This window comes from Lampris incognitus, chromosome 17, assembly GCF_029633865.1.
Source record: "Lampris incognitus isolate fLamInc1 chromosome 17, fLamInc1.hap2, whole genome shotgun sequence".
Classification (NCBI taxonomy): domain Eukaryota; kingdom Metazoa; phylum Chordata; class Actinopteri; order Lampriformes; family Lampridae; genus Lampris; species Lampris incognitus.
Window position 1 is genome coordinate 9,015,844 of NC_079227.1, and position 12,780 is coordinate 9,028,623.

Here is a 12,780-nt window from a genome sequence, read left to right on the forward strand (position 1 = left end):
TGGCATTTCGACTTGTTGAAAACGAGATGGCGGGGGCGGGCGGGGTGGGGGATAAGGTGAGGGATTAAAACCCCCTTGTTTGTGGGACATTTTTCTAATCTATCTGTCATCGTTTGGCCGTAGCGCCAATCCATGAGTCATTCACGATTCATTCTTAATTGCTGACGGTTTCCCCCTTTTTTTTTTTGGGTAGCCTGAACTTGAAGTGCGTGACAGAATTTGGGAGTCGAGAGTTGACGAGCTTATTGGCAAACTTGCCGACATCAAATGAAAATATGACATGACCGAAGAATGCTCTGTACTGTAAGGGGTCAAATTATGAAAACCCCGCCCACCCTCACTGTGACCCTTACTTGTACTTGTCACTCAGAGGTCAGCTCATGAATATTAATGAGGGCCAGACCACTCCCTCACAGTCCTCAAGACAACTGAGAACATCCATCCATCCATCCATTATCTGAACCGCTTACCCTGCCCTCAGGGTCGCGGGGATGCTGGAGCCTATCCCAGCAGTCATTGGGTGGAGGCGGGGAGACACCCTGGACAGGCCACCAGGCCCTCACAGGGCCCACACACACACATTCATTCCTAGGGACAATGTAGTACGGCCGAGTCACCTGACCTACATGTCTTTGGACTGTGGGAGGAAACCGGAGCCCCCTGGAGGAAACCCACTCAGACAGGGGGAGAACATGCAAACTCCACACAGAGGACAACCTGGGACGACCCCCCAAGGCTGGACTACCCTGGGGCTCGAACCCAGGACCTTCTTGCTGTGAGGCGACGCGCTAACCACTGCACCACCGTGCCGCCCCAACTGAGAACCGTTACTGGATAAAGGTACAAACCCGACTCAGAAAAGGCTGGGACGGTATGGAACTTGCAAATAAGAAAAGAAAGCAGCGATTTCCAAATTAACGACGACTTGTATTTCCCCGCAGACGGCATGAACACAAGATGCCTGGTCTGGTCAACTTCATTTCATTTGTAAATACACGTCCATTCCTGCCATTCAGCCCCGCAACACATTCCAACAAAACAAGTTGGGGCGGGGGGAGGGGGGCAATTTAGGGCTAGTAATGAGGTTAAATGATTAAATAATGATGTGATTTGAAACAGGTGATGTCAACAGGGGATTGCAATCATGATCTGGTGCAATAACAGCATCCAGTAAAGGCCTGGTCCTTTAGGAGCAGAGACGGACCGAGGATCGCCCGTTTGCCAACGAATGCATGAGAAAATTATAACTGTTTAAAAACAATGTTCCTCAAAGAAAGATAGGACGGCGCAGGGATATTTCACCCTCTACGGCGCGTGACATAATTAAAAGATTCAAGGAATCTGCAGGAATTTCAGTGCGTGAAGGGCAAGGGGCCCAAGCCCGAGCCGGATAACCGTGCTCTCCGCTCCCTCAGACGGCGCTGCATCAAGAGCCGTCATTCATCTATAAGCGATATCACCACATGGACTCAGGATTACTTTGGCACACCTTCGTCAAGCACGACTATATGTAGCCACATCCACAAATGCCAGTTAAAACTTTTACTGTGCCAAAAGGAAGCCTTATGTTAACCGTGTCCAGCAGCGATGTCGACTCCTCTGGGCTCGGAGGCATCTGGGATGGACCATCCCACTGTGGAAACGTGCGCTGTGGTCAGACGAGTCAGTATTTCAGGTCTTTTTTTGGGAGAAATGGACTCTGTGTGCTCCGGACCAAAGAAGAAATGGACTATTCAGACTGTTACCGGCTACAAGTCCAAAAGCCAGGGTCTGTCATGGTATGTGGGGCTGTGTAAGGGCCTTTGGTAAAGGTAACTTACACTTCCGTCATGGCACCGTTAACGTCGAAAAGTACATAAGAGATTTTGGAGCAACACGCGCCGCCTTCACGACGACATCTTTTCCAGGGACCCCCACGCATATGTCAACAAGACGATGCAAAACCACATTCTGCACACATTACACAAGGCACGGCTGCAGAAGAAGAGGGTGGAGGTGCTGGACCGGCCGGCCTGCCTGCAGCCCCGACCTGCCAACAATAGAAGAGTGTGCGGCGCATTTTGAAACGACAACAAAGACCCCGTACTGTTGTACACCTTAAGACTTGTTTGCAGCAAGAATGGGACAAAATTACACCTTAATCGCTTCATCGCTTGGTGTCCTCAGTCCCTAAAAGTCTTTTAAGTGTTGTGAAAAGGAATGGCAACATTACACAGCGGTAAACCTTTTACTGCCCCAACTCTTTTTAGAAAAATATGTTGCAAGAATCAAAATTGAAACAAGGAGGGCGTCCGGGTGGTGTGGCAGTCTATTCTGTTGCCTACCAACATGGTGATCGCCAGTTCGAATCCCCGTGTTACCTCCAGCTTGGTCAGGCGTCCCTACAGACACAATTGGTCGTGTCTGAGGGTGGGAAGCCGGACGTGGGTATGTTCCCTGGTCGCTGCACTAGCGCCTCCTCTGGTCGGTCGGGGTGGGGAGGGGGAACCGGGGGGAATAGCGTGATCCTCCTACGTGCTACGTCCCCCTGGTGAAACTCCTCACTGTCAGGTGAAAAGAAGCGGCTGGTGACTCCACGTGCATCGGAGGAAGCATGTGGTAGTCTGCAGCCCTCCCCGGATCGGCAGAGGGGGTGGAGCAGAGATCGGGACGTCTCGGAAGAGTGGGGTAATTGGCCGAATACAATTGATCCAAAAAAAAATAAAAAAAATTGAAATGTGTTTATTTTGAAAAAATAAAATCCATGAGGTAGAACATCAAACAGTGTGCTGCTGTATTGTTTTCAATGTAATAATAATAAAGTAATAATACAATAAAGTAACAATAAACAAATAAAAGAGTATTTGCAATCATTGTTTTCAGTTTTAATTTTAATCTAACATACTGTCCCAACTTTTTCTGATTAGGGGTTGTACAAAAAAAAAAAACTCACCATATTAGTCCATCCATCCATTATCCAAGCTGCTTATTCTGCTCTCAGGGTTGCGGGGATGCTGGAGCCTATCCCAGCAGTCAGCGGGCGGCAGGCAGGGAGACACCCTGGACAGACCGCCGGGCCATCACAGGGCACAATATTAGTCAATTACAAAAAAAAAATGCAGCTAGGTATTTTATTATGTCACATTCAAGGTTTTTAGACATGTAGCTACAGCTAAATCTGATCACAGATTTTGGTTCGACTAAGTCCCCCTGCAGCTGTCTGACCCTGCACCCTTACCGGGAGTCAAAAAGAGAATTCTCCCCTGCAGAAATCAACAATGTCCATCAGAATCAAAATCAACACTTGTCGCAATAAAATGTCCCTCTACAACAATTTTTTTGCATATAAAAACCGTATTCAAAAAAATTTGTTTTAAAAATCTTGAAATAAGTTCTTTCAGTAGACTGACCGAAGGCCAAATGAAGACGAGACACCGGTGTGGGTTTGTTGACAAGCGAGGCAAAAAATAAATTTTGATTTATAAGCGATACCTCTGAAACAGATCTTGTCATGCAGTTCAACAACAGGATCTATGTCATGCATCGGAGAGACATGGAGTACGGTACCGGTTCGGGTTACTGTTGCTGTAATTCCTCCGGTTCTGTGAGCCGTGTCAGCACCAGTACGAGCCGTAAGAGAGGCCAAAGATTAGGTTGCACCGCTTAAAGACAAAACCCAGTTCTCACAGAAATGAAGGGAATTGCATGGCTCTTATCATCAGGGGGCCAGGAAAGGGCCACGTCTTTGAAGCCAAGTCTCCACGGATGGGGGGGGGGGGAGGTTTGCAGTTGTGTCCAAACTCAACATACACTAATGCAAACATATACTATTACAAATCCAGAGCTAGCGAACGCACAAATTAGCAAATTCATCTCCCCGGTTGTAATTTCTTTTCTTCTTTATTTTATTAAATAACAAATGTGATCTAATGTAATGTAAATATTGGACCCTAACTCCTGGTTGTACATTTCAGTGTCTTAGATTTGATTATCTAAGGGCCTAAAATTGGAGTTGCAACCATAATTCACAAGCTTTCACTGGCACTCAACCAGAACAGACCAAGTCGATTGAGCGAGGACTGACTCTCACGTCAATACGTTATTTCTGACTGGCAGACCCCCCCACCGTGTGACTCAGCAAGTAACAAACTACACAGAAATGAATGCAGGAAAATATAACAGCATGCTAATAATTAGCACAAGACCGCACTTTAGTAGAAACACGGCCCGCATCCGTTTGCATCTTGGGGTCGCCGTTAGCACATCGTGATCTATGGATGGATGACTAACAGAGAGGTAGAGGAGTAATAAGCTTTGTGTTTTTGCATATTGGGTTAAAGAGACACTAGACTCTGTTTATTTGCATTGGCTGATTTACAGAGAGGGAGAGAGAGAGAGCGACCCGGCCCGATGACCCAGATCCATCAGCACCACCACTCCCCTCTCTGCCCAAACTGAAAGGAAGAAAGAAAAATGCAGCAACTTCAAGTTTGATTGATAAAAATTGATTCTTTTTGTTTTTTTGTTTTTGTTAAGTCAGCTTTAGGTCAGGGGAGGATAAGTGGGTGAGAAATCACCTCTTTCCGTGTCAACAAACCGACCCCGGGCAGTCAATAAAACATTACAGCCATTTTTCTTTCACACTGACCAGTTATTGCTTTTTCCCCCCCGCTTTTTTTTTTTTTGCCTCTGGAGGTCTGCATTTTCTTCCAACATTTTTAACCCTACCTTTGTCTTCCTTCATTTCTCCCTTCTTCTCTCCCAGTCTGCCAGTGTCCTCTCCACTCCAAATGGATTGCATGGAAAGGGGGGTAACACAGACACCACCACAAATGACACGCACCTATGCAAACAGACACAAATACTCAAAACAATGTTCAAGAACCACACGACATGCAAGACTGACAGCCTGCTGTGCATATAATGATGTCCTCAAAGTGCTCATTTTTCAGGTTAATGTCATTGTTACTCTGATTGGCAGAGTTGTTGTGCGAGCGAGAATGTGCCGGGGGGGTGGGTGGGCTTATTGAAATGCACTAAATAATCAACGATTGTGTATAGATGCTAATGGATGACCCGCTTTGGCGACCCCTAATGGGAACAGCCGAAAGTAGTAGTAGTAGTAGTAGTAGTAGTAGTAGTAGTAGTAGTAGTAGTGTGTATAGACTTTAATATAAAGTAAACACACACACACAAGCACGTACAGTACCGCTGGGTGGGTGTAGGTGGCGAGAGCTAGCAGCGTGTGGCTAGCTAGCAAGAGCCCCGGGATAGCTGATTAGCTCAGAGTCGATGGACGGCGAGATGGGGATTTCCACACCGTTGCTTCATCGTGTTGTTCATACGCCGACCACACAACGCCGGGCCTCCCCGGCACGACGTCCACCGACCACACACGAACAACACAACACAACAATCGTAACCGCCACCAACTCGTTACGGTGAGAGTTCGTCCCCGCGGACGCCGGTCGAAGCGACACTGAGCACGGCTCTACTAACTCTGACTGTGTTACAAGTAACCAGGGTGCAGGCCTTACTCGAAGTTTACACAGATAAGGGTTTTAGAAAGGTGGGGGTGGGGGTGGGGCGGGGGAGGATGGAGAATGAGGATCGTCAGTCATCCATAATTTGACAGAGGGGGAACCTGAGCTCGGCTGCTGACCGGTGTGATCGCGGCGCGGTGACACATGCTGGAACACCGTCATTACCTACGATAGGAGGCAAATCGATGGCTGCCCCGAAGCCGGGCCTCGAAAACCTCACCACGGTGTATATACCACATAAAACTCCTGTGTGTACGCGAACGTGCCTTCAAAATAAAGCCCGCCATTAACACAAGTCTTTTGGGTCATTAATAAAATGTAATTGCAGGCCTGGTTCGCCGTTATCAGATTCTCCTTAAACAACAGTTGCGGTTTTGAAACTCAAGATCCTCCTCTCCATTAAGCCAGGCAGGGCTGGCTAGCACACAGTTTATACAAGCACTTTATAAATCCTCCTGCGCAACGAGTACACACACACACACACACACACACACACACACACACACACACACACACACGTATATGTATATACAAACACAGATCACACACATGGTTTCATCTCCAAGTGATTGAGGGGCCCGTTTAGAAGAGAGGCCTGTCTCTGGTTGTTCACTGAGGCTTTGCAACAAAACCACAATCTGCCTGAAGCAGAAAGTCAACAAGAGAAACCCTGGCTGTCAGTTTTTGGAGCCGCCTTTGGGAACCACAGAGAAACAAAACCGAAGAGCTTTGTTGTAAAAATGAGATATCCATCAACTGAGAAGGCTCGATGTTGACTTTTACGAAATGAGCGATGACATCAAATCCCGACGCTACGGGCCCCGATTCTCTACGGCCTACGGTGGAGATACGCAGCGCCGAACTCCAGGCGCTTCCGCCCCCCACCACATGGCACATCACATTCTGCAGAAGGATTCATTGATTACAGACAAAGACGACCGTTTTTTTTTTTTGTTGACATGTTTTGGTTCAAGAGACGGAGGAACTCCGAGAGAAACTCGGAAAGGTGAAGCGAGACGGACAGAAAAGCTACAAAGCTAACCGTCGGAGAGTTGTGTCATGACTTTACATCGCCCATCACGAGGGCGGGGATGCGGTTTTCCTACTCCTCCATGTCCTACGTAGTCGTTTTGACTTGATGCGAGTCGCCGACGGTCGCTCGCTTCCCTCTCTAAACTATGTCTAAGTAAACACGAGCACAGAAACCCAGAGCTACAAGGATGTCAAAGACGGGATGCGCTGATGCGTACGGATATCAAAGGAGGGGGAACGTTGGCTCGCTGGGCCGTGCTCCTCGCAGACCGCGATAAAAGACTTCTCTTGGTAATCCTGCTGAGATTCCGAGCTGTCTCAGCGCACTGTTGAGATTACGACTCCAACATAAATGCTTGGAAAGAGCTAGAAAGGGCTTCTTTTTTTTTTTATTGCTACAACTGGAGACAGGAGCGGAGGAAGATGATGAGAAATAGATCTTTATGGTGGATGATGTCCATACACAACACCTACTCACCTCTCAGACGGGATCACTGGATGGGAATCGCATTCCCTTCCCAAATCCCGAGCCGAGACCATCGGTGAGTGGAAAAACTGACCCCAAATCAGTGTCTGGGTTGACTTGAAGACAGGGATGAAAATATTTTGGCTCCGTCGATGAACCAAAGCCAGGAAAATGGACGGTAGCAAGGTGGCTCTGACACAGTATACTGCAAGCTGACCAAAAATTTTAATTGGTATACTTGAAGTTAGCCCCAAGAGGGTATACGGTAATTGTTCCAAGAGCCCAAAGAAAATGCCAGAAACTCCGGTTTCTGAACTTAAACCAAAAGATGAAGTCATTTGAAAAGGTTCTGAGGTGTCTTACTCTGCTGGACAAGAACAATCATAGATCATGATGACAGAGTGAGAGAAGACAGCTGCGATGATCATTTCATGTGTGCGTGATACTGAAAGACACATGTTTGTTTGTGTATGTATATGGTATACCATAATGTAAGGCAGCTGGTAAGAAGGGGAGTTTTAGGTATTGTTTTGTAAAATACTTGGAGGGGAACTGACATGTGACTACACATACATGCACACCGTGTGTGTGTGTGTGTGTGTGTGTGTGTGTGTGTGTGTGTGTGTGTGCACCAATCGGCCAAACATTAAAACCACCTAATACTGTATAGTTCCCCCTCGTGCTGCCAAAACAGCTCTGACCCATCGAGGCATGGACTCCACAAGACCTCTGAAGGTGTCCTCTGGTATCTGGCACCAAGACGTTAGCAGCACATCCTTTAAGTCCTGTTAGTTGCAAGGTGGGGCCTCCATGGATCGGACTTGTTTCTCCAGCACATCCCACAGATGCTCGATCGGATTGAGATCTGGAGCATTTGGAGGCCAAGGCAACACCTTGAACACTTCAACATGTTCCTCAAACCATTCCCGAACAATGTTTGCAGTGCATTATCCTGTGGAAAGAGGCCGCTGCCGTCAGGGAATACTGTGGCCATGAAGGGGAGTACCTGGTCTGCAAAGATGTTTAGGTAGGCGGCACATGTCAAAGTAACATCCACATGAATGCCAGGAGCCAAGGTTTCCCAGCAGAACATTGCCCAGAGCATCACACTGCCTCCACCAGCTTGCCTTCTTCCCATAGTGCATCCTGGAGCCATCTCTTCCCCAAGTAAATGATGCACACACACCCGGCCTCCACATGATGTAAATAAACATGATTCATCAGTTCAGGCCACCCTCTTCCATTGCTCCATGGTCCAGTTCTGATGGTCACATCTCCTTTGTAGGTGTTTTCAGTGGTGGACAGGGGTCATCGTGGGCACTCTGACCGGTCTGCAGCTACGTAGCCCCATAGGCAGCAAGCTGTGATGCACTGTGTGTCCTGACACCTGTCTATCATAGCCAGCATCAACTTTTTCAGCAATTTGAGCTTCGGTAGGTCTTCTGTGAGATCGGACCAGACAGGCTAGCCTTCACTCCCCACACGCATCAGTGAGCCTTGGGCGTCCATGACCTTGTTGCAGGTTCATCGGTTGTCCTTCCTTGGACCACTTTTGGCAGGTACTGACCACTCCATACTGGAACACCCCAAAAGACCTGTCATTTTAGAGATGCTCTGGCCCAGTCGTCTGGCCATCACATTTTGGCCCTTGTCAAGGTCAAAGTCACTCAGATCTTTACACTTGCCCATTTTTCCTGCTTCCAACACATCAACTTCAAGAACGGACTGTTCACTTGCTGCCCAGTATATCCCACCCCTTGACAGGAGCCATTGGAACGAAATAACCAATGTTATTCACCTACCTGTCAGTGGTTTTAATGTTTTGGCTGATCGGTGTATTGTGGAAGAGATTGTTGCATTAAGTTCTGCTTTAGTTTATTGATGCATTTCTTACAACTAAAAATTCTTGGATTTTTTGCTCCCTGCAATGCCCATACTGAGAGCAGCACATTGTAGAGCTGCTCTGGACAAAGCACCCTGCTTAAGGGCACAATAGCACACTGACAGCACGCTGTTCACATCCGGGATCCTAATAAATAAACAATAAACCTGGTAGTTTTTCTAACTATTGACAATGCTATAGTTCCTCCGTCGCCTCAGGTTAAGAGTCTGAGTGTCATCTTGGACAGCACATTATCGTTTGAAGCTCACATCGACAGTGTTACTCGGTCTGCATACTTCCACCTACGCAATATTAATCATCTTCGCCAGTCACGTACACCTAACAGCACCGCCACTCTCACCCACACCCCGGTTCCATCCCGTATCGACTACCGCGATTCTACCCTCTTTGGTCTTCCCCTCAAGTGTCTTCATAAACCTCAACTGGTCCAGAATTCAGCTGCCCGTGTCATTACCAGAACTCCTTCCATACATCACATCACTCCTGTTCTTCAGCAACTCCACTGGCTCCCTGTTAAATACCGTATTGACTTCAAGATCCAGTTCCTCACCTTTAAGGCCCTTAATAACCTAGCTCAGTGGTACTCACTAATTTTCTTAGGAGAGCCACTTATGAGTAAGACCATTCCTCAAAGAGCCACAGAGGTTGCAGATGTAACTCGAGTGTTTTTTTTTATCATCACTCTCAAGATATTTACCATCTTTGTGTATGTTTAAAAAATATATAGTGCCATGCTTTCCATCCTTACATCTCTTTTTATTCTCAATTAATAATTACACTGCTTTATTAAAATATGCAATACTTGTTTGTGAGTGTGTAAGGCTGGGGGCGGAACCCATCTTATGTGTGCATGTACATATGCAATTACACATAAGCATTATCAACATGAAAACAATGTTTCGCAAATACAAAGCTACACACATAGGCTATACGTCTACCCATGATGCCACGCTGTTACGTAGCATAGCCTACGTTCTCTGACGTAGCTTCAGTATGCTGCCATCTGCTGGATAATTCATTCCAATGCGCTAAAAAGGACACAAACGGAACCTGTAGAAGTAAGTTATAGCTGTGTTCTTATTGTTATCAGTGGATCTTTATGAGGCGCAAGACAAAGTCTCACGAGCCACATAAAGAGTAACACTGTCCCAGCTCCTTCATATCTTTCTGAACTCCTTCATATCCACACGCCCTCCCACATTCATCTCTCATCTCATCTCATATTCAGCCGCTTCTCCGGGGTCGGGTCACGGTGGCAGCAAGCTAACTAGGGCACTCCAGGACTCCCTCTCCCCAGCAACGCCCTCCAGCTCCTCCTGGGGGATCCCAAGGCGTTCCCAGGCCAAATTGGACATGTAGTCCCCTCCAGCGCGTTCTGGGTCTACCCCGGGGTCTCCTCCCTGTTGGATGTGCCTGGTAAACCTCCAAAGGAAGGCGCTCAGGAGGCATCCTGATCAGATGCCCGAACCATCTCAACTGGCTCCTTTCGATGCGAAGGAGCAGCAGCTCTACTCCGAGCTCCCTCCGGCTGTCCAAGCTCCTCACCCTCCCTCCCACATTCTCAGATCCTCTTCTGCTCTCCAACTCACAACACCATCGGCCCGCTTGACTACCATGGGGTCTAGAGCCTTCAGTCATTCTGCCCCCCACCTATGGATCTCTCTCCCACAAGACATTCACAACACTGACTCTCTTTCAACCTTCACACCCCCATCTCAAAACGCACCTTTTCAAACTGGCATATTCAGTCTGATCCACACTTCACTGAGTTTTGTGCAGATGATGATTTTATACTTATCTGTTGTGTTAACTTTTTATTGTCTACCCTGTTTTGTTTTGATTTTATGCTGTCTGATACAGGGCTCCTTGTTTTTACTGTGTTCTGTACAGTGTCCTTGAGTGCTCTGAAAGGCGTCCACAAATAAAATGTATTATTATTAATACAAGCAACTCTGTGGTTGCTCACCCAGCATCTTTTTTTGGGGCAGCACGGTGGCCCAGTGGTTAGCGCCTGTCGCCTCACAGCAAGAAGGTCCTGGGTTCAAACCCCCGGGGTTGTCCAACCTTGCGGGGTCATCCCAGGTCGTCCTCTGTGTGGAGTTTGCATGTTCTCCCTCCCCGTGTCTGCGGTGGGTTTTCTCCGGGTGTTTCCCCCACCATCAAAAAGACATGCATGTTAGGGTTAGTACTCCTGTCTGTGCCCCTGAGCAAGGCAATGGAAAGAGGAACTGGAGTTGGTCCCCCGGGTGCTGCCCACTGCTCCAAGCTACACGGCTAGGATGGGTTAAATACAGAGAGGGATTTCCCCACGGGGATCAATATGGTATTTTACCGAGATGCCTAAACCTATCCAAACACTGCTGCACCCAACTTGCAATCTGTGCACATTTATCTGCAGATACAGCTCAGACACCACAGCTCAGACACCACAGCTCAGACGTAAAACATCAGGGATATTTCAGAATCTCAGAATGTCTCGGGCTACAAGAGAGACAACTAACGGGATGAAGAAAATAATGAGCTAGGCAGATTTGTGGAAGGGGTGCGGTGCAATTTTATGCCTTTCGCTAATAAATACATTACAATCCTCAGATTCTGCAATATTGCAGTGAGGAAAAGTGGACGAAAAATGAAATGGAGAGATAGGCAAAGGGCCAGCTCTTCTCGCACCATTTATGATCAGCATGTTTTCAAAACCAGTGACCAGTTTATACAAACAGCCACTTAAAGCCCATAAAAGAAAGCCGGCAGATATGCATTTCAGATTGTCCCTATAGTGGACCTCGGAAATAATGGTCTGGTTGCATGGTTTACGTGCCAAATCAAATAGCATGAGGGAAAGTTGACTGGGTGTGGGCAGACACACACACACACACACACACACACACACACACATACATGTGGTACGTAGGGCATAAACAAACAAGCATAACCCTTTGTTACCCACGTGCCGCGTTCCCTGGGGTCGCCAGAGCCAGAGGTAAAACAACAAACCTGCTCCAGTCTATTTGGCTGGTCCACTTAAATCTATTTCAGCAGAGCAGCCGGATGCTGCAGCTTTAAAAGCACTCTGTGGATGTTGGCATTGAGCGAGAGAGAGAGGGAGAGAGTGAGAGAGCGAGAGAGAGAGAGAGAGAGAGAGAGAGAGAGAGAGGGCGAGAGAGAGGAGAGAGGGAGAGGGAGAGAGAGGGGGAGAGGGAGAGAGGGAGGGAGAGAGCGAGGGAGAGAGAGAGGGAGAGAGTGAGGGAGGAGAGGGAGAGAGGGAGAGAGTGAGGGAGGGAGAGGGAGAGAGTGAGGGAGGGAGAGGGAGAGAGTGAGGGAGGGAGAGGGAGAGAGAGAGAGAGGGAGAGAGAGAGTGAGAGAGAGAGGGAGAGAGTGAGGGAGAGAGAGAGTGAGAGAGAGAGGGAGAGAGTGAGGGAGGGAGGGAGAGGGAGAGAGGGAGGGAGAGAGAGAGGGAGAGAGTGAGGGAGGGAGAGGGAGAGAGAGAGTGAGAGAGAGAGGGAGAGAGAGAGGGGGGAGAGGGAGAGAGCGAGGGAGAGAGCGAGGGAGGGAGAGGGAGAGAGAGAGTGAGGGAGCGAGAGCGAGAGGGGGGGGAGAGGAGAGAGAGGGAGAGAGGGAGGGAGAGAGCAAGGGAGGGAGAGGGAGAGAGAGAGTGAGGGGAGCGAGAGCGAGAGAGGGGGGAAGAGGGAGAGAGGGAAGGAGAGGGAGAGAGAATAAGATGCATTTTCCCCTTCAGCTAATAAATTCAAAACTGCAACGTTGAACTTGACTTCTTTCATCTCCAATATTCATCTGTTCATCCCTCCGCCTCTCCTCCGCCTTCTGAACAGAGACAGATGTCCGTCTTTAAGCTCTCT

General features: G+C 48.1%; 1 long non-coding RNA gene across 1 annotated transcript in view; it reads right to left on the minus strand.

The window, feature by feature from the left end:
- Positions 1-12,780, minus strand: part of LOC130127528 (uncharacterized) — a 36,260-nt gene that overhangs the window by 22,694 nt on the left and 786 nt on the right. Inside the window, exons 2-3 of the long non-coding RNA XR_008811831.1 lie at positions 4,708-4,822; positions 2,933-3,039 (exon numbers count right to left, since the gene is read on the minus strand). This is a non-coding gene — a long non-coding RNA (uncharacterized LOC130127528). The remainder of the gene's footprint in view (positions 1-2,932; positions 3,040-4,707; positions 4,823-12,780) is intronic.